This window comes from Oncorhynchus kisutch, unplaced genomic scaffold (genome assembly GCF_002021735.2).
Source record: "Oncorhynchus kisutch isolate 150728-3 unplaced genomic scaffold, Okis_V2 scaffold763, whole genome shotgun sequence".
In the NCBI taxonomy this organism is placed as follows: domain Eukaryota; kingdom Metazoa; phylum Chordata; class Actinopteri; order Salmoniformes; family Salmonidae; genus Oncorhynchus; species Oncorhynchus kisutch.
The window spans coordinates 87627-109171 of NW_022262708.1; the positions used below are offsets into that span (position 1 = coordinate 87627).

Below are 21545 nucleotides of genomic sequence, written 5' to 3' on the forward strand. Positions count from 1 at the left end.
CTATAACTGCACCCGTTGCGAAGTGACTGGCTATTCACCATTTTATCTTCTGTTTGGGAGATCACCCAGGCTTCCAGTTGATATGCTCTTTGGATTGTGCACAGAGGCAGGTTCCAGTAACCAGCGAGAATACGTGGAGAACTGGAAACGAGGGATGGAAGAAGCATACGCCATTGCAAATGAAAATGCTCAGAAAGCCGCTGAAAGAAGTAAGAAGTACTATGACACTAAAGTTAGGAGTTCAGTGCTACAGCCGGGCGAGCGAGTTCTGATTAAAAACCTGACACCAAGAGGAGGACCAGGAAAACTCCGTAACTATTGGGAAGATACAATTCACACAGTGGTGAGACAAATGGGTTCAGACCTGCCGATTTATGAATTGAGACCAGAAAAGGGTAGGGGACGCTCCAGGGTCCTGCACAGAAATCTGCTCATGTCCTGTGACCACTTACCTTTTGAGACACAACCAGAAATGACCAAAGTGGACAGAAGTCAGAAAACGAGGAGACACCAGCCTGCATCACAGACTCTAGATTCTGATGAAGATAGTGGGGATGAATATGACCTTCATCATGAGCCGCTACAGGTTCCCACATCTCCTACAGTACCTGAGGAGAGGAATGCTGAACCAGCGAGAGAGTGGGAACACAGGCCCCCAACTGTGAAACAGACAGTTGCAGTGCCAGTCCCTGATACGCTACCAGCACAGCCTCTTGTTGAAAAGCGGCTGGAGGAGACAACAACAGTTAAAGACCTGCCTGCTGAGGAGAGTAACTTGCCTGCTGAAAATTTGCCTGATGATCGTCCACCAAGTGCCTTTCCTTCATATACTGATGCTGCTGAACCTGAGGAACCAGCCTACCAGCTGCCACAAAGAGAGAGACACCCTCCAAGACGTATCACCTATGATCAGCTTGGTATCCCTTCCTGCTACAGTATACAGCCACAGCCACAGTTGTTCCCTGTCTACTCTGCACCAGGACTGGTTCCATGGCTGCCATCACTACAGCAATGTTACTTTCAGCCACCTTACATGTATGGGCTTCAGCAAACATGAGACTACAGAGTTGACATGTTTGACCATGGACTACTGTCTGATTTCACAGACTGTCAAAAGAGACAATTTGCAGACTATGCATATAGATCATTAAAATTGATGGACTGTTGATCAATAGTATGACAAAAGACTGCTTATGTTATATAGCTGGTCAACAGATATGGACTGTGAATATAACTTGTTAGTTATATTTGAACTGTGACCCTTGACCTCTGCTCAAGTACTACCTTACAGAAGAGGATTTTCTAGGTCCAGTGCATACGGACTGTTGAAGAAGACAATGTTGGTAATGTTGGGACAACATTTATTGTGTCGGGGAGAGTGTGACAGGTTAAAGGAAATAGTCATAGCCTGTTATACATTAAAAAGTATTCATAGTTCATAGTATGTGAGGATCTTAAAACATCTAAGGTTAAAAAGATGCATTCAGTATCAGTTGATAAAGATTGATAACATTCATATAATTGTGTTAAAGTTCAAATCTGTCAAAGGGTACGAATTGTGAGAGTAATGTGTAAATGTTATATTGATTACTTGATTTTGTAGTGCCTAAAAGTGTTAATCTGTGATCTACGAAATGCTCTTAATCTATGAGCCGGAGATCGATTGCTCTGGTCTCCACCCATATTCCTGGGGAAAAGCGCGGTCTTTTTCTCATTCAACTAAACGTTAAATTGAGAATACAACACCGTATCACTCTCGTGATTATTTCTCCCCTGTTTTCAGGGGCGTAACACAAACACCAGATATTGTTGTTGATGAGGGCGGGGGGGGGAGGGGTGCTCATTTTGGAAGTGGGCTGCTCATTTGACAGCTACTTGGAGCAGGCCGTTGCCGGGAAGCTGCTTAAGCACCAGTCCCTCGTGGCACGCTTGGACAGCCTCGGGTGGAGCCTCCAGATTGTGGGCCTGACGAAAACTAGGACAAAGAAATTGGCTAGGTGCTGTTCTGTTTCAACTGTCGTGGACTGTTTGGAGAAGGAGGTGCTTTCTGTACCCTTGAGTGCCATGTATACAGGGACCTTTGATATCTTTGAATTGAATGGTGGATTGAAATAACATGTACTTGGTGGATGTAAATAAAGTATTTCAAATGTGTGTGTGTGTGTGCACGTGATGGGTGTGCACGTGTGTGTGTGCACGTGATGTGTGTGCACGTGATGGGTGTGCACGTGTGTGTGTGCACGTGATGGGTGTGCACGTGTGTGTGTGTGCACGTGATGGGTGTGCACGTGTGTGTGTGCACGTGATGGGTGTGCACGTGTGTGTGTGCACGTGATGTGTGTGCACGTGATGGGTGTGCACGTGTGTGTGTGCACGTGATGGGTGTGCACGTGTGTGTGTGCACGTGATGGGTGTGCACGTGTGTGTGTATGTGTGTGTGCACGTGTGTGTGTGTGCACGTGTGTGTGTATGTGTGTGCACGTGATGGGTGTGCACGTGTGTGTGTATGTGTGTGTGCACGTGTGTGTGTGTGCACATGTGTGTGTGTGCGCGTGATGGGTGTGCACGTGTGTGTGTATGTGTGTGTGCACGTGTGTGTGTGCACGTGATGGGTGTGCACGTGTGTGTGTATGTGTGTGTGCACATGTGTGTGTGTGCGCGTGATGGGTGTGTGTATGTGTGTGTGCACGTGTGTGTGTGTGCACGTGTATGTGTGTGCGCGTGTGTGTGTGCACGTGTGTGTGTGTGCACGTGTATGTGTGTGCGCGTGTGTGTGTGCACGTGTGTGTGTGTGCACGTGTGTGTGTGTGTGCACGTGTGTGTATGTGTGTGTGCACATGTGTGTGTGTGCACGTGTGTGTGTGTGCACATGTGTGTGTGTGCACGTGTGTGTGTGTGTGTGCACGTGATGGGTGTGCACGTGTGTGTGTATGTGTGTGTGCACGTGTGTGTGTGTGCACATGTGTGTGTGTGCGCGTGATGGGTGTGCACGTGTGTGTGTATGTGTGTGTGCACGTGTGTGTGTGCACGTGATGGGTGTGCACGTGTGTGTGTATGTGTGTGTGCACGTGTGTGTGTGTGCACGTGATGGGTGTGTGTATGTGTGTGTGCACGTGTGTGTGTGTGCACGTGTATGTGTGTGCGCGTGTGTGTGTGCACGTGTGTGTGTGTGCACGTGTGTGTGTGTGTGCACGTGTGTGTGTGTGTGTGCACGTGTGTGTGTGTGCACGTGTATGTGTGTGCGCGTGTGTGTGTGCACGTGTGTGTGTGTGTGTGCACGTGTGTGTGTGTGTGCACGTGTGTGTGTGTGTGCACGTGTGCGACATTGAGGGTGTCATCAACGTATTGAGATGATGTCACCTTGCACAAGGCCCTGTGTGTGTTGTCCCTGGGCTGTTTGCCGGTGGGTTAGCTTGAACACTTGCAGACTGACAATACGTCCCAAATGGCACCCTGTATAGTGCACTACTTTTGACCAGAGCCATATGGGCCCTTGTTTAAAAGTAGTGCACTATATAGGGAATAGTGCGCCATTTGCAACGCGGACTGACTGACGCACTGTGTTGGCTGGGTCTGGGGCTGGGTCTGGGCCTGGGTCTGGGCGGGACACTCCCTTTGCCTGAGATAACACCGCCAATGATCTCAATTGATTGTGAGTAAGGCTGAGTAAGTGATGGGGGATGTTAGAGTGTGAAGGCTGAGTTAGTGATGGAGGATCTTGGAGTGTGAAGGCTGAGTAAGTGATGGGGGATGTTGGAGAGTGAAGGCAGAGTTAGTGATGGAGGATCTTGGAGTGTGAAGGCTGAGTAAGTGATGGGGGACGTTGGAGAGTGAAGGCTGAGTTAGTGATGGGGGCCTCCTTCCGTGGCCTCCTTCCGTGGCCTCCAATTGCTCTTAAATACAAGTAAAACTAAATGCATGCTCTTCAACCGATCGCTACCTGCACCTACCCGCCTGTCCAACATCACTACTCTGGACGGCTCTGACTTAGAATACGTGGACAACTACAAATACTTAGGTGTCTGGTTAGACTGTAAACTCTCCTTCCAGACCCATATCAAACATCTCCAATCCAAAGTTAAATCTAGAATTGGCTTCCTATTTCGCAACAAAGCATCCTTCACTCATGCTGCCAAACATACCCTTGTAAAACTGACCATCCTACCAATCCTCGACTTTGGCGATGTCATTTACAAAATAGCCTCCAATACCCTACTCAACAAATTGGATGCAGTCTATCACAGTGCAATCCGTTTTATCACCAAAGCCCCATATACTACCCACCATTGCGACCTGTACGCTCTCGTTGGCTGGCCCTCGCTTCATACTCGTCGCCAAACCCACTGGCTCCATGTCATCTACAAGACCCTGCTAGGTAAAGTCCCCCCTTATCTCAGCTCGCTGGTCACCATAGCATCTCCCACCTGTAGCACACGCTCCAGCAGGTATATCTCTCTAGTCACCCCCAAGACCAATTCTTTCTTTGGCCGCCTCTCCTTCCAGTTCTCTGCTGCCAATGACTGGAACGAACTACAAAAATCTCTGAAACTGGAAACACTTATCTCCCTCACTAGCTTTAAGCACCAACTGTCAGAGCAGCTCACAGATTACTGCACCTGTACATAGCCCACCTATAATTTAGCCCAAACAACTACCTCTTTCCCAACTGTATTTAATTTTTATTTATTTATTTATTTTGCTCCTTTGCACCCCATTATTTTTTTATTTCTACTTTGCACATTCTTCCATTGCAAAACTACCATTCCAGTATTTTACTTGCTATATTGTATTTACTTTGCCATCATGGCCTTTTTTTGCCTTTACCTCCCTTCTCACCTCATTTGCTCACATTGTATATAGACTTGTTTATACTGCATTATTGACTGTATGTTTGTTTTTACTCCATGTGTAACTCTGTGTCGTTTTATCTGTCGAACTGCTTTGCTTTATCTTGGCCAGGTCGCAATTGTAAATGAGAACTTGTTCTCAACTTGCCTACCTGGTTAAATAAAGGTAAAATAAAATAAAAAAATAAAATAAAAATGTTAGAGAGTGAAGGATGAGTTAGTGATGGGGGATGTTAGAGAGTGAAGGCTGAGTTAGTGAAGGGGGATGTTGGAGAGTGAAGGCTGAGTTAGTGAAGGGGGATGTTGGAGAGTGAAGGCTGAGTTAGTGAAGGGGGATGTTGGAGAGTGAAGACTGAGTTAGTGAAGGTGGATGTTGGAGAGTGAAAGTAACCAATAAAAACCTTGTGGCTGCAGCCAACTGCAAATCTAACACGTCATGTTGTACCGTACTATAACTACAGCTGAGGTAACGTGAGAGAGAGAGAGAGAGTGTGTGTGTGTGTGTGTGTGTGTGTGTGTGTGTGTGTGTGTGTGTGTGTGTGTGTGTGTGTGTGTGTGTGTGTGTGTGTGTGTGTGTGTGTGTGTGTGTGTGTGTGTGTGTGTGTGTGTGTGTGTGTGTGTGTGTGTGTGTGTGTGTGTCAGCTACCATGTCGGCATGGTAGCTGACATGTAAAGACGTCCTATTTACACCTGTTGTCTGACTACATGTCTGAGAATCCAACATGAAGACCATTAGTTTGATTCTGCTGGAGCTGGCCCTGTTCCAGGAGGGGTATGAAGGCTAGGCGGACACAGGGAGGGGTTCCTGTGCTGAGCTGGATAGACTCAACGGAGAGTTGAATCGTGGTCAGCGGGGAAAACCTAAACTCTAAGGCTTTTACAGTTTAGATGAAATACAACACTGCGGCCAGAGCAGCGCTGAGCATTAGCTGAAACTGGGCCAAGAGGACTTGAAGTCTGTTCTGTGCAACAACTGAAATATAACCGTGGCAATGACTGGAGTCAATGGACTTTACAGCTCTAAAATGAATACCTGCTGTAGTCAAAAACACTTTATTAATGTAGTGGTCTACCGCCGTGGAGGTGCAGTTCACACCTGGTCAGTGACACCAAATCCCCTATATAGTGCACTACTTTTTTACCAGAGCCCTCTAGGCCACAGCTGTTTGAAGTGCACTAGATAGGGAATAGGGTGCCATTTGGGACACAGCCATGCCCACACTTGATATAACTTTAATAACCCTTGTCTTGGTAACACTTGTCTTGCTAACAGTTGTCTTGGTAATAGTTGTCTTGGTAACACTTGTCTTGCTAACAGTTGTCTTGGTAATAGTTGTCTTGGTAACACTTGTCTTGCTAACAGTTGTCTTGGTAATACTAATCTTGCTAACAGTTGTCTTGATAACACTTGTCTTTCTAACAGTTGACTTGGTAACATTTATCTTGCTAACCATTGTCTTGCTAAGCATTGTCTTGCTAACAGTTGTCTTCGTAACACTTGTCTTGCTAACAGTTGTCATGTTAAAAGTTGTCTTGCTAACACTTGTCTTCGTAACACTTGTCTTGCTAACAGTTGTCTTGGTAAAAGTTGTCTTGCTAACAATTGTCTTGCTAAAAGTTGTCTTGCTAACAGCTGTCTTGCTAACAGTTGTCTTGCAAAACGTTGTCTTGCTAATACTTGTCTTGCTAACACTTGTCTTGCTAACAGCTGTCTTGCTAACACTTGTCTTGGTAACAGTTGCTTGCTAAACGTTGTCTTAATAACCCTTGTCTTGGTAACAGGTGTCTTGGTAACAGTTGCCTTGCTAACAGTATGTGTAGAAGGAGGATGAAAGGATAGAAGAGGGTTGTTGAATGAAAAAACAAGACATTGAATTGACATTCTCAGGTGTATGGTGAGGTGGAACTTCATGTGTGGAATAATCAATCAATCAATCAATCAATCAATCAATCAATCAAATGGTGTACCATCACCATGAATATATGGCTTCAATGGCTCTTACATTTCCCCCTTCTGCACATGCTGTAAGGTGTATCTGGATAGAAGGGGGTTATTGAAGGAAAAAATCAGTTGGTGTCCTTTATTTAATAAATGTTAAAGTGATGTCCTTGTGTTGCTGGATGGGATATAGCGTAGCACTTACAGACTGCATGCTGAAGTGGAACCTCATGTGTAGTCATGAAGACCAGTAAAGTTAGATCCCCGTTCCATTATTTATAGTTTCATAACGCATTTGTGTTACATGCTAATACAGTAACGGTACTATATTACAGTACTGTAGTTCAAGACGACAGAGATTCCACTTCATGTCTGAGAGGCACAGCTGCAGTGAAATGAAGACGACCCTCAATACTGCCATTATAAATGTCAGGAAACACATGCCTCATGACGACTATTCTATAGCAGATTAAAAGACAGGAGCGGAATGACCAGGGATCCTTGTACAAGATGTTAATAATATATACAGCACTGTACTATCTCAAAGCTTGCTTCTGTAGTTAGTAACGTGTAGTTCTTGCTTGCTTCTGTAGTTAGTAACGTGTAGTTCTTACTTGCTTATGTAGTTAGCTACTTGTAGTTCTTGCTTGCTTCTGAAGTTAGCTACTTGTAGTTCTTGCTTGCTTCTGTAGTTAGTAACGTGTAGTTCTTGCTTGCTTCTATAGTTAGCTACTTGTAGTTCTTGCTTGCTTCTGTAGTTAGTAACGTGTAGTTCTTACTTGCTTCTGTAGTTAGTAACGTGTAGTTCTTGCTTGCTTCTGTAGTTAGTAACGTGTAGTTCTTGCTTGCTTCTGTAGTTAGTAACGTGTAGTTCTTGCTTGCTTCTGTAGTTAGCTACTTGTAGTTCTTGGTAGGCTTGCTTCTGTAGTTAGTAACGTGTAGTTCTTACTTGCTTATGTAGTTAGCTACTTGTAGTTCTTGGTAGGCTTGCTTCTGTAGTTAGTAACGTGTAGTTCTTACTTGCTTATGTAGTTAGCTACTTGTAGTTCTTGCTTGCTTCTGAAGTTAGCTACTTGTAGTTCTTGCTTGCTTCTGAAGTTATCTACTTGTAGTTCTTGCTTGCTTCTATAGTTAGCTACTTGTAGTTCTTGCTAGGCTTGCTTCTGTAGTTAGCTACTTGTAGATCTTGGTAGGCTTGCTTCTATAGTTAGCTACTTGTAGTTCTTGCTTGCTTCTGTAGTTAGCTACTTGTAGTTCTTGGTGGGCTTACTTCTGTAGTTAGCTACTTGTAGTTCTTGCTTGCTTCTGAAGTTAGCTACTTGTAGTTCTTGCTTGCTTCTGAAGTTATCTACTTGTAGTTCTTGCTTGCTTCTATAGTTAGCTACTTGTAGTTCTTGCTAGGCTTGCTTCTGTAGTTAGCTACTTGTAGTTCTTGGTAGGCTTGCTTATGTAGTTAGCTACTTGTAGTTCTTGCTTGCTTCTGTAGTTAGCTACTTGTAGTTCTTGGTAGGCTTGCTTCTGTAGTTAGTAACGTGTAGTTCTTACTTGCTTATGTAGTTAGCTACTTGTAGTTCTTGCTTGCTTCTGAAGTTAGCTACTTGTAGTTCTTGCTTGCTTCTGAAGTTATCTACTTGTAGTTCTTGCTTGCTTCTATAGTTAGCTACTTGTAGTTCTTGCTAGGCTTGCTTCTGTAGTTAGCTACTTGTAGATCTTGGTAGGCTTGCTTCTATAGTTAGCTACTTGTAGTTCTTGCTTGCTTCTGTAGTTAGCTACTTGTAGTTCTTGGTGGGCTTACTTCTGTAGTTAGCTACTTGTAGTTCTTGGTAGGCTTGCTTATGTAGTTAGCTACTTGTAGTTCTTGCTTGCTTCTGTAGTTAGCTACTTGTAGTTCTTGCTAGGCTTACTTCTGTAGTTAGCTACTTGTAGTTCTTGCTAAGCTTGCTTCTGTAGTTAGCTACTTGTAGTTCTATCTAGGCTTGCTACTGTAGTTAGTTCAGATCAAACCTTCTCTTGAACTGGACTTATAAGCAAACTCAATGAACAAAAGTCACTGAGGGTCTGAGGTTCGGAAACGTGATTAAGAGACAACTAGTAATGTGTCAAAAGGGTGTGTGTGTGTGTGTGGTTGTGTGTGTGTGTGAAGTGACGTCCCCCATCCCCCCCTCCTCCCCTTAACCCTCTTGTAGTTCCGGAACCCTATGTAGATGTACAGCCTTTCCCTGTGGCTGCAGTATTCTCCCTGGTGGGGGAATCATGTTGTCATTAAGTGTTACATCATTAAATGGAACACCCTACTCCTCTTCCTCTCCTGATTGGAATCAGCTGTAGTAGTTACCGTACAGCACAGAGTCTTCCCTCATTCAACTCCCTCTCTCTTTCTGGATGGGTTGAACCTCAGGAAGGGGAGGAGACTGTGTGTGATGTTGAACTTGGGCGGTGGTGGCGCCTTGCCATCCTTGGCTCCTGGATGCTTTCCTGATTCAGCTAGCTCTCTGACTCATCCATCACATCTCTCTGTCCCTCCCTCCTTCCTGTCTGGTCCGGTCAGTGATCCTCTACCACTACTACTTATTGTTGCTCCAGCTCCCTGACTTTCTGCTACTCACCTCCTCTTTATGCTTCCCTCGCTCCTAGCTTCCCTTCTTCCCTCCATTCCAGCTTCCCTCCTTCCCAGCTTCCCTCCCTCCCAGCTTTCCTCCTTTCCTGCTTCAATCTTTCCCAGTTTCCTTGCTTTCCTCCCTCCCAGCTTCCCTCTTTCCCAACTTCATTCCTTCCCTCTTTCCCAACTTCATTCCTTCCCTCCCTCCCATCTTCCTTCCCTCCCTCCCTCCCATCTTCCTTCCTTCCCTGTCTCCCAGCTTCCCTCTTTCCCAACTTCATTCCTTCCCTGCTTCCCTCCCTCCCATCTTCCTTCCTTCCCTCCATCCCATCTTCATTCCTTCCCTCCCATCTTCCTTCCTTCCCTCCATCCCATCTTCATTCCTTCCCTCCCATCTTCCTTCCTTCCCTGCCTCCCAGCTTTCCCGCTTCCCTGCCTACCTGCTTCCCAGCCTGCAGTGTTTAAGCATGGCTGGCAAGGCCCTGGGAGCACTAATACGGAACAGGCGTGGAATGCTTCCTGTGTAAATACACTAACTAACTCATTAGTGGATAGTCCTACAGAACTCTTCCTCTGTAAATACACAAACCACCTCATTGGTGGATAGTCCTACAGAACTCTTCCTCTGTAAATACACAAACCACCTCATTGGTGGATAGTCCTACAGAACTCTTCCTCTGTAAATACACAAACCACCTCATTGGTGGATAGTCCTACAGAACTCTTCCTCTGTAAATACACAAACCACCTCATCGGTGGATAGTCCTACAGAACTCTTCCTCTGTAAATACACAAACCACCTCATCGGTGGATAGTCCTACAGACCTCTTCCTCTGTAAATACACAAACCACCTCATTGGTGGATAGTCCTACAGAACTCTTCCTCTGTAAATACACAAACCACCTCATTGGTGGATAGTCCTACAGAACTCTTCCTCTGTAAATATACAAACCACCTCATTGGTGGATATAACCCTCAGAGATCTTGATTGCACACTGTATATAGTGTAGGTGGGATTAGATAGGAAGAGTACGCCTACTAGAAATGGGATAAATGGTAGTCTGAAATGCAGACATAAACAATGCATTAGTTTGTGTGTGTTGCCATCTCTCTGTGTAAGTTGTTGAGCAATGGCCCACACGTAGACACAGGCATGCTGAGTCATGACTTTCCTCATAGTAAGGAAGAGTAAGTAACCTTGTCCGAGCCAGAACGGACAAACGACTTTCCTCACAGGCAGCGGGCTTATTGTGACAAAGTTATTGTTAAACTATAAATGTGTACTGGTCCGGTAGATCAGGGATTCCCCAACTTGGTCATGGAGCCCCCCTTGGGTGCACGTTTAGTTCTTTCCCCCAATCACTACACACCTGAATCAAAGGGTTGATTATTTAAAATGGTTGTGTAGTGCTAAGGCAAAAACGCACCCGGGGGGGGGGGGGGGGCTGAGTTTGTGAAACCTTGCGGTAGATGACAGTAGTCTAAACTAGATGACTGGATGTTTCCGTTTTAAGACAGTATTGCCATTGTGACATTCTATGTGGTCATGTTCAACCATTTAATAACAATGTCATAACTGTGGCTGAGAAAGTAGATAAAAGCTGGTTATCTGACCTATGATGCCTGCCATCTGTCATAACAATGTTGACAATATAGTGACATATATTGAAAGGGAAGTCGGCCCACAGGTTTATGTCGTGGCTGTGTTAAACCTAGAATTCTTAGTTGCTACGTTCATTTTTGGACGTATTAATTAATGAATTTAAAAAACAGAGGCGGGTGACTGCTTTGTTATTGTTTCAACTGAGGATTCCAGCTTTAAGCATCTCCATATATGTTGAGTTGAGGACTCCCACCTCTCAACAGGGGTCTTCATGCGGTTATAATGAATGACAGCATGTACCCTTGCAGTCATGTTTTCACAGTTTAAAGCATGTATTTGACCATTTACAGTCATATCCCACTGGGCACACACTGGTTGAAACAACATTGTTTCCACGTCATTTTAATTAAATTATGTTGAACTAACGTGAAATAGACGTTGAATTGACATCTGTGCCCAGTGAGATATTTTACTTTCAGAAATTAAAATAGTCTAGTGTATACTGTAGGTGTACATCTTTGAAAAAATATATAATCCCTACACAACACATGAGATATGATTATCTCCATAAAATATAGGCTTATCATAAATAAACTGCTATGGAATCAATACAACTCAAAACCACGAGCTAAATAAACTGCTATGGAATCAATACAACTCAAAACCACGAGCTAAATAAACTGCTATGGAATCAAGTCAACTCAAGAAAACGAGCTAAATAAACTGCTATGGAATCAATACAACTCAAAACCACGAGCTAAATAAACTGCTATGGAATCAAGTCAACTCAAAACCACGAGCTAAATAAACTGCTATGGAATCAATACAACTCAAAACCACGAGCTAAATAAACTGCTATGGAATCAAGTCAACTCAAAACCACGAGCTAAATAAACTGCTATGGAATCAAGTCAACTCAAGAAAACGAGCTAAATAAACTGCTATGGAATCAAGTCAACTCAAAACCACTAGCTAAATAAACTGCTATGGAATCAAGTCAACTCAAAACCACTAGCTAAATAAACTGCTATGGAATCAAGTCAACTCAAAACCACGAGCTAAATAAACTGCTATGGAATCAATACAACTCAAAACCACGAGCTAAATAAACTGCTATGGAATCAAGTCAACTCAAAATCATTAGCTAAATAAACTGCTATGGAATCAAGTCAACTCAAAATCATTAGCTAAATAAACTGCTATGGAATCAAGTCAACTCAAAATCATTAGCTAAATAAACTGCTATGGAATCAAGTCAACTCAAAACCACGAGCTAAATAAACTGCTATGGAATCAAGTCAACTCAAAACCACTAGCTAAATAAACTGCTATGGAATCAATACAACTCAAAACCACTAGCTAAATAAACTGCTATGGAATCAATACAACTCAAAACCACGAGCTAAATAAACTGCTATGGAATCTATACAACTCAAAACCACTAGCTAAATAAACTGCTATGGAATCAATACAACTCAAAACCACGAGCTAAATAAACTGCTATGGAATGAAGTCAACTCAAAACCACTAGCTAAATAAACTGCTATGGAATCAATACAACTCAAAACCACGAGCTAAATAAACTGCTATGGAATCAAGTCAACTCAAAACCACTAGCTAAATAAACTGCTATGGAATGAATGGTGGGCTGCTATTTATGTGTTTCGAACACCGCGCGCATCCACGCTGAGGGTATATAAAACGCCTGAGCGGGAAAGGGAGGAAGTTCGAAGATTGTTGTGTCCTTGAATAAGGAGGGAACTTCACCCTAATTTGCTCCAGTACTACTGTGGCTGACCGTGTAAAACACCATATTTCACTGCATCTAACCCGTGTATATGACAATAAATACAAAATAAATAAAATACTGTATCCATGGAAAAAACGACATTTCGAACCTACTGAGCGTGCTCTGAAGGAAACCCAATAGCTGCCGTGTCATTGGCTCAAGCACCCCTGAGATTCGAATGACGTATGAGGCCGTGACGTCGACATATGTTTTATTCTAACGGTGCAATAAATTATTTGGACAGTGATTATGTCCATCCTCGATGGAGTACCGTGTGAATCCAGTTTACGTTATGGTGTAGATTTGTTTTATCCCCGTAGGCAACAGGGAATAATAAAGAACTACGTTGTTTCGACTTTATAGTTCCACTATTTCATTTATCCACCGCATATTGGCTGAGATTAATGCAATACTAATGTCTATAAAAAAAATGAAAAAGTCGTAACCAAACCACACATCAACATGTCTACAGGACTGTTCTGTATGGGGTATATCCTACCATATCCCAAACATATGCCATAGTACTTTAATATAACAAACACTGAATACTTTCCACACGTTGAAAGATACAGCATCACGATTCATTGATGTGGATTAAACCATGACTTGGCAACTACCGGACAATCATGACATGTCAATTAACTTTAGTTGCCAAGTTTCATCCAAAGATCCATTCATTGAATTCAAATTATTCTAAATGAAAATGTCAAACAAAATAAAAATGTATGTTCTCATAATGAAATAAAAACAGCTAGTTAGTTGATAACAAAGTTGTCAAAGTGAATCATATTGATGTGATGGGCATACCTTGAAGTAGCTGTGTGTAGCGGTGCCGTTTCTTTAAATGGATGCAGTCAGCATAGGCTCGGTTAGCAGCGTTCAACTTGGAGAAAACTTCTCAGCAACGTATCTTCTTGAGTCACCTTTGCAGAAACACTCATGAAGCTTCATAAAATGTCTCTTCATAAAGAAAAAAAGTTTGTGCAATTTTCCAAGTCTCCTTGCTGTGAACGGTTAAAAACATTAATTCAAGTATTGTATATTTTTTTCTTCTTTTAACTTCTCTCTTTGCATACATTAATTATATAATGTATACATTTTAAATGTATACAAATCATCTTGTTAGTCAACTTTGGCATAAGTGTAATATATACAACGAATAAAAGAGATAAACAAAATAAAGAAAAAATGAAAAAATGGTCATTCAACAGTAGTCAATGTTGGTGAGAAGAGCTGTAGGTAATACAGGTTAAAGTCATGAACTGCCCAACCACGCTACTTTTACTACTTCTTCAGCGTCTAATTCCTTCCAGACGTCCTGGGTTTATGCTTCCTGCACGTAGCTCCTTACATTTCAAAAGACTCTTAACCAGGGAGAGTTTTTGGACTTGTTTTAATAAGGGGGGAAGGTTTGGGGATGAGGAGGAGCAACATATTGAGGAGAGAAGAGAAGAAAAAAAAGTTGATGCCCACAAGTAAGTACCCCATTCAAACTTCTGAGACGTGGACCCGGGGATGGAGACGTGCCTTAGGCGAATTAACCTGAATGTTCTTGGGGGAATACATGCAGAGAGATTGCATTCAATTTTGAATACGTGCAATATGCTTTGGAAATCTGCAAATAGTTTCTTCACTACTTTGTATGAGGGTTTTCCATGACAATGTCAGAGTATAGCCTACAGGTAATACACATAATCCTTTAGCAAAACAAAACAAAAAAACACTGCATTTAGTCGTTGTTATACTAGCTCGAAATAATAACTATTATTCTTGCAATATAACTTGCAATATTTTCCTGCTATCATTTCTGTGCCCGTAAAGACCATAATTATCCATCTGGTATTTGTCTGCTATCCATCAGTAGGAGCGCAGTACAAGCATTGGCCAGCAGGGAGCGCCATATAATTCTAAACCCAGTACTAGAACCCTTGCCATGGAATAGTCTACTGCGGAGTCATGTAATAAGATCTAAATATATGACTCTGGCCTACTGTAGATGCACAGTCATTGGACAAGGCACATTCCTCTACCTTGTGATGGAATTCAAATAGGTGTAAAAATGACAATATCAGTCGTTCTAAAAGCGAATCAAATGTCTAGCCACAGTATTTGCATTGCCCCCCCCCCCTTTACCCTGCTGCTATTCTCAGTTTATTATCTATGCATAGTCACCTTAACTCTACCTACATGTACATATTACCTCAATTACCTTGACTAACCGCACATTGACTCTGTACCGGTATCCCCTGTATATAGCCTCCACATTGACTCCGTACCGGTATCCCCTGTATAAAGCCTCGCTATTGTTATTTTACTGCTGCTCTTTAATGATTTGTTACTTTTATTTCTTATTTTTTAATTATCAATTTTTTTTACCTAACATGTATTTTTCTTAAAACTGAAATGTTGGTTAAGGGCTTGTAAGTAAGCATTTCACTGTAAGGTCTACACCTGTTGTATTCGGCACATGTGACAAATACTATTTGATGTGATTCATTGGCTCATGTTTTCAACAGAGAAAAAGTGGTTTTCATCTACCGTACCAAGAGCTTTGTATGTTATCATTATTGAATGTGACAGAAATTCCTAATTAAAAGTCACTTGGCTGAAATTCCAAACATAATATATAAGATGAAAATAATATTGGTCGCTCACATTTCTTCTTATTATAATCCCTGAGTTGAACACGAACAGATGGATCGAATGACATGTCATTGAAATACCCCCATACAGCTGTGTGTGTTTATTTGTTCTGTATAAAACACATTCCTGTCAAGCTCAAATGACTTTCTCTGCCAGGGAGGGACATTGTCATGGCCTGTTTGACAGGGGGCCAAATATGAGTACCCTTATTTCTCCTGTCTATGTTGCCCAGCCACTATATTGATTTAAACAATGATACCCAATTACTTTTACCTTCCCCACGCACACGAATACACACAAAAACACACACACAATCGTTCCCCATCAGCGCTGCAGTCAGAACAACCACCTTGGATAGAGAGAGAGAGTGAAGGAGAGAGAGAGAGAGAGAGAGAGAGAGAGAGAGAGAGAGAGAGAGAGAGAGAGAGAGAGAGAGAGAGAGAGAGACAGAGACAGAGACACAGAGACCGAGAGAGACACAGAGACAGAGAGAGACAGCGACAGAGAGAGAGACAGAGAGCCAGAGAGAGAGACAGAGAGAGACGGAGAGAGAGACAGAGACACAGAGAGAGACAGAGAGAGAGACAGACAGAGAGCCAGAGAGAGAGAGAGAGAACATGAAGGGTTCTATGCTATTCCATCAGCCCAGAGAAGTGCTGAGGGCTGGGGAGTGATGAATTCAGGCCTTCACTGGTTTTCTTAGGATACGTCCCAAATGGCACACTATTCCCTATACAGTTCACTACTTTTGATCAGAGCCCTATGGGATTCCCTATGGGCTATGGTCAAAAGTAGTTCACTAAATAGGTAATAGGGTGTCATTTGGAACTCTAGCTCTCCCTGACTTTGATGAACAACAACCATATGTTTCCCAACTGAGGATGCCCAGAGCAGAAGCAATGGCAGCAGGCTAGGACACAAACCATGTATTGTTTTAAGGCCTAGTCAGTCTCGCCAACCAAGCACCAATCTAAACATCACGTTGGCTTCCTCGCTAGTGATAAAACAATTATGACATCACATTAAATGTCTCTTTCCTTCCAAACAGTAGACTGTTGAGGTGTATACTTTTGGTACTGTTCCATTGGTTAATTTGGTTCCAAATTGGTTAAAGGTGAAAAAAAAGGCTTCTTGACAGCTTCTACCCCCAAGCCATACGACTCTTGAACAGTTAATCAAATGGCTACCCGGACTATTTACATTGTCCCCAACCCCAACCCTCATTTTTACACTGCTGCTACTCTCTGTTCATTATCCATGCGTAGTTACTTTACCTACATGTACATAATAAAGACAGGAAAGGGGGAGACCTAGTCAGTTGTCCAACTGAATGTTTTCAACTGTAATGTGTCTTTCATTTTGAATTTGTCAATCAAGTGCCTCTTAAGTATTTGAAAGTATATTACATTTTTTTGAAAATATCTAAACTGACGCAGGTGAAGGTCGTCAGGCTTGACTCTTCTACTATCAACAGTGGCACCTTTAGAGGAACGTTGCCTTTTAGTGTGTTGATTGTGTAAGATGTGAGACGGATTATGAGAGGATGTTGTCATGGTTTAATGTGATGGGCAGAGAGACAATGTGCCCTTTCCTCAGATGAGTCAGGTGATTTTTAATCCATGTTGTCAGACTAAGCCTACAGGGCATCATGTGACAGGGCCCGTAACTGTTGCTAACAACACTCTGTTGACCAACCAGGATCAAACCCTGGTATCCAGGATGAATGTGTCGGCTCGTCACGCTAAAGCCTAGGCATTAGCATGGAGAATTGAGGCTTTGATTTGTTCTCTTCTCTCCAGGCCCCTCTAAAGTAATGCAGTGATCTCCAGGCCCCTCTAAGGTAATGCAGTGATCTCCAGGACCCTCTAAAGTAATGCAGTGATCTCCAGGCCCCTCTAAGGTAATGCAGTGATCTCCAGGCCCCTCTAAGGTAATGCAGTGATCTCCAGGCCCCTCTAAGGTAATGCAGTGATCTCCAGGACCCTCTAAAGTAATGCAGTGATCTCCAGGCCCCTCTAAGGTAATGCAGTGATCTCCAGGACCCTCTAAAGTAATGCAGTGATCTCCAGGCCCCTCTAAGGTAATGCAGTGATCTCCAGGTCCCTCTAAGGTAATGCAGTGATCTCCAGGCCCCTCTAAGGTAATGCAGTGATCTCCAGGCCCATCTAAGGTAATGCAGTGATCTCCAGGCCCCTCTAAAGTAATGCAGTGATCTCCAGGCCCCTCTAAGGTAATGCAGTGATCTCCAGGCCCCTCTAAGGTAATGCAGTGATCTCCAGGCCCCTCTAAGGTAATGCAGTGATCTCCAGGCCCCTCTAAGGTAATGCAGTGATCTCCAGTCCCCTCTAAGGTAATGCAGCAATCTCCAGGCCCCTCTAAGGTAATGCAGTGATCTCCAGGCCCCTCTAAGGTAATGCAGTGATCTCCAGTCCCCTCTAAGGTAATGCAGTGATCTCCAGGCCCCTCTAAGGTAATGCAGTGATCTCCAGGACCCTCTAAAGTAATGCAGTGATCTCCAGGCCCCTCTAAGGTAATGCAGTGATCTCCAGGCCCCTCTAAGGTAATGCAGTGATCTCCAGGCCCCTCTAAGGTAATGCAGTGATCTCCAGGCCCATCTAAGGTAATGCAGTGATCTCCAGGCCCCTCTAAAGTAATGCAGTGATCTCCAGGCCCCTCTAAGGTAATGCAGTGATCTCCAGGCCCCTCTAAGGTAATGCAGTGATCTCCAGGCCCCTCTAAAGTAATGCAGTGATCTCCAGGCCCCTCTAAGGTAATGCAGTGATCTCCAGGCCCCTCTAAAGTAATGCAGTGATCTCCAGGCCCCTCTAAGGTAATGCAGTGATCTCCAGGCCCCTCTAAGGTAATGCAGTGATCTCCAGGCCCCTCTAAGGTAATGCAGTGATCTCCAGGCCCCTCTAAGGTAATGCAGTGATCTCCAGGCCCCTCTAAGGTAATGCAGTGATCTCCAGGCCCCTCTAAGGTAATGCAGTGATCTCCAGGCCCCTCTAAAGTAATGCAGTGATCTCCAGGCCCCTCTAAGGTAATGCAGTGATCTCCAGGCCCCTCTAAGGTAATGCAGTGATCTCCAGGCCCCTCTAAGGTAATGCAGTGATCTCCAGGCCCCTCTAAGGTAATGCAGTGATCTCCAGGCCCCTCTAAGGTAATGCAGTGATCTCCAGGCCCCTCTAAGGTAATGCAGTGATCTCCAGGCCCCTCTAAGGTAATGCAGTGATCTCCAGGCCCCTCTAAGGTAATGCAGTGATCTCCAGGCCCCTCTAAGGTAATGCAGTGATCTCCAGGCCCCTCTAAGGTAATGTAGTGATCTCCAGGCCCCTCTAAGGTAATGCAGTGATCTCCAGGCCCCTCTAAGGTAATGCAGTGATCTCCAGGCCCCTCTAAGGTAATGCAGTGATTTCTTTTTTATTATAGGAAAAAAGTCTCTCCTCACCAAAACACAATCAGTCAGAGAAAAATAATATTTGGCATAGACTCCTAAGGTAAACATTACTCCCTCTCATACAGTAAATACATATAGTTAAATCAATAACACTCCATTATACTATAGGACGACGTCATCACATATTGTCATGCCTCCTCCCGCTCTCCCTCTCTGTCACCATTATGATGCACATCAGCGCTCATTGGACTCACCCTTGGGCCCCCTCACCTTGTTGATTGACCCATCTATATCTGTCTGTTTCTCCGTTGGTTCCCCATGTCAGCATTCATGTTGTTATGTTTTCTCTTGTCCAGACACTGTCTGTGTTCTGTTCCTGTCCGTGTTCTGTTCCTGTCCGTGTTCTGTTCCTGTCCGTGTTCTGTTCCTGTCCGTGTTCTGTTCTGTTCCTGTCCGTGTTCTGTTCCTGTCCGTGTTCTGTTCCTGTCCGTGTTCTGTTCCTGTCCGTGTTCTGTTCTGTTCCTGTCCGTGTTCTGTTCCTGTCCGTGTTCTGTTCCTGTCCGTGTTCTGTTCCTGTCTTTGTTCTGTTCCTGTCTGTGTTCTGTTCCTGTCCGTGTTCTGTTCCTGTCCGTGTTCTGTTCCTGTCCGTGTTCTGTTCCTGTCTGTGTTCTGTTCCTGTCCGTGTTCTGTTCCTGTCCGTGTTCTGTTCCTGTCCGTGTTCTGTTCCTGTCTGTGTTCTGTTCCTGTCTGTGTTTTCATTAAATATTCACTCATTGTACTTGCTTCTCGTCTCCAGTGTCTGTCCTTACACATACTGTACATTACCAATATATACACTTATTTAACCTTTATTTATAGGCTTCAAAATAATCTCAATTCAGACCAGGGTCTCTTTTTCAATGGTGTCCAGTGTTACAACTATCAACAATCCAAACAGATTAAACAGAAACAAACTACAGACTTAAATGTTAAGGAATGGTAGAGAAAGCCGTACTCATACAGTTAACACATAATGAATGGTAGAGAAAGCCCTACTCATACAGTTAACACATAATGAATGGTAGAGAAAGCCCTACTCATACAGTTAACACATAACGAATGGTAAAGAAAGCCGTACTCATACAGTTAATGAATGGTAGAGAAAGCCGTACTCATACAGTTAACACATAATGAATGGTAGAGAAAGCCCTACTCATACAGTTAACACATAATGAATGGTAGAGAAAGCCCTACTCATACAGTTAACACATAATGAATGGTAGAGAAAGCCCTACTCATACAGTTAACACATAATGAATGTACTCATAGAGTTAACACATAATGAATGTACTCATAGAGTTAACACAATGTCCCTTTCATGTATTGCCATTTGTCCTAATGAACATTGAGAGCCAAACTCCTTATCCCATAATTGGATAAGCATATCATTTGTTTAAAGCACGAGCCTGCTGAAAAGTGCACAATTGAGAGTAATAACATGTCTTGATATTTAGCTTCCCCGGGTCCTGTTGCTAAGAAGATGATGTGGTTTAGGGATTATTTAGACAGGTTTCACTGAATCAGCCCCTTCCAATGTCTTGTAGGATTACTACTATACTGTATCGCCCCAAACCCGGAGACAGTGGGAGTGGATCGTGAGTAATGGGTACTAATGCCCTTTGAACTCTTTAAGGAAAGCACCTTACTATGCTTTGAGGTGGCCTGGCCGGTTGCTCACCATCACATTTTCCACAATGATATCCCTGGCTAGCTCCACTCCTCCTCCACTAGAGTCACGTTCTGGTCAGGGGCTTCCTTTCAACTATAATCACTCTTTTCACTGAGACTCCATTATCGCTGACTAATCAGAGACGTGGGAGATGCAGCTCTCTGCAGAGAGAATGGATCCATTGACTAAAGGAGAGTTGGTTACTGTAAGACGTTGTGCTGTTGAGTTGAGTGTTTGACTGTTTTTGCGTGTCTGCTACGTCCCCGAAGAGTTATCTTCTCCAAATGAAACATGTGGTCTTTAGTGTGAGAAGATTAAGATGACGATAGACTACACCCCTACTCTTCCTACGCCTCCTCCGCCCTCTCCTCATGGCTTGTTTTTAGCGTTTCTCAGGCGACAGATCAGAGAACAGCTCACCATAGTGCAGAATAGCAGACAGATCACTGTGATTGGGAAGGAAGTGAGTTGGCAGGAACACAACACAACTTGAATACTATTATGAAGATTAAAGTGAAAGGATCAGGTCTGTAATAACTGTAGTCAAGCCCCCTCAACACAGCAACATTCTACTGATTTATCAGAGTCTATTGGCAAGTATTTGGATCGTGTTGTAAACAAGGTTTTGAATGGCCGTGTATATCATTTACACCATATTTTCATACTGATTTGATGTAATTTTAGGATGATTTGCAATCCAGAAACTCCACAAATCACAATGTTGTTGTTCCTAAAGTTGCAAATCCAAGTGAGTTGTCACCAATGACTTACATAAATCCTGGATTGTTGATGCTTTGTATTGGCCAATGAGAGGCTTTGTAACCACCGGTCGGCCATATTGGCTCTCCCCAGAAGAAACAGTCCTCCATAAGAATGAATGGAATTCTACTGTATTTCAATTAAGTGTTTCAATGACAAAATTACATGTATTTAAGTATTGTGTTGTTGTAGTGCGCTCAGTAACATTTATTTAAAAAAATTAAATACCCATATTATATATATATATGTTTTCTATTTAA

At 43.3% G+C, this 21545-nt stretch overlaps 1 protein-coding gene across 1 annotated transcript in view; it reads right to left on the reverse strand.

Moving 5' to 3' along the window:
• Positions 1-14143, reverse strand: part of LOC116361890 (hyaluronan synthase 2-like) — a 40712-nt gene extending 26569 nt beyond the window's left edge. Inside the window, exon 1 of the mRNA XM_031816217.1 lies at positions 13586-14143. The gene's annotated coding sequence lies outside the window, so the exon portion shown is untranslated. The remainder of the gene's footprint in view (positions 1-13585) is intronic.
• Positions 14144-21545: the final 7402 nt, after the last annotated feature.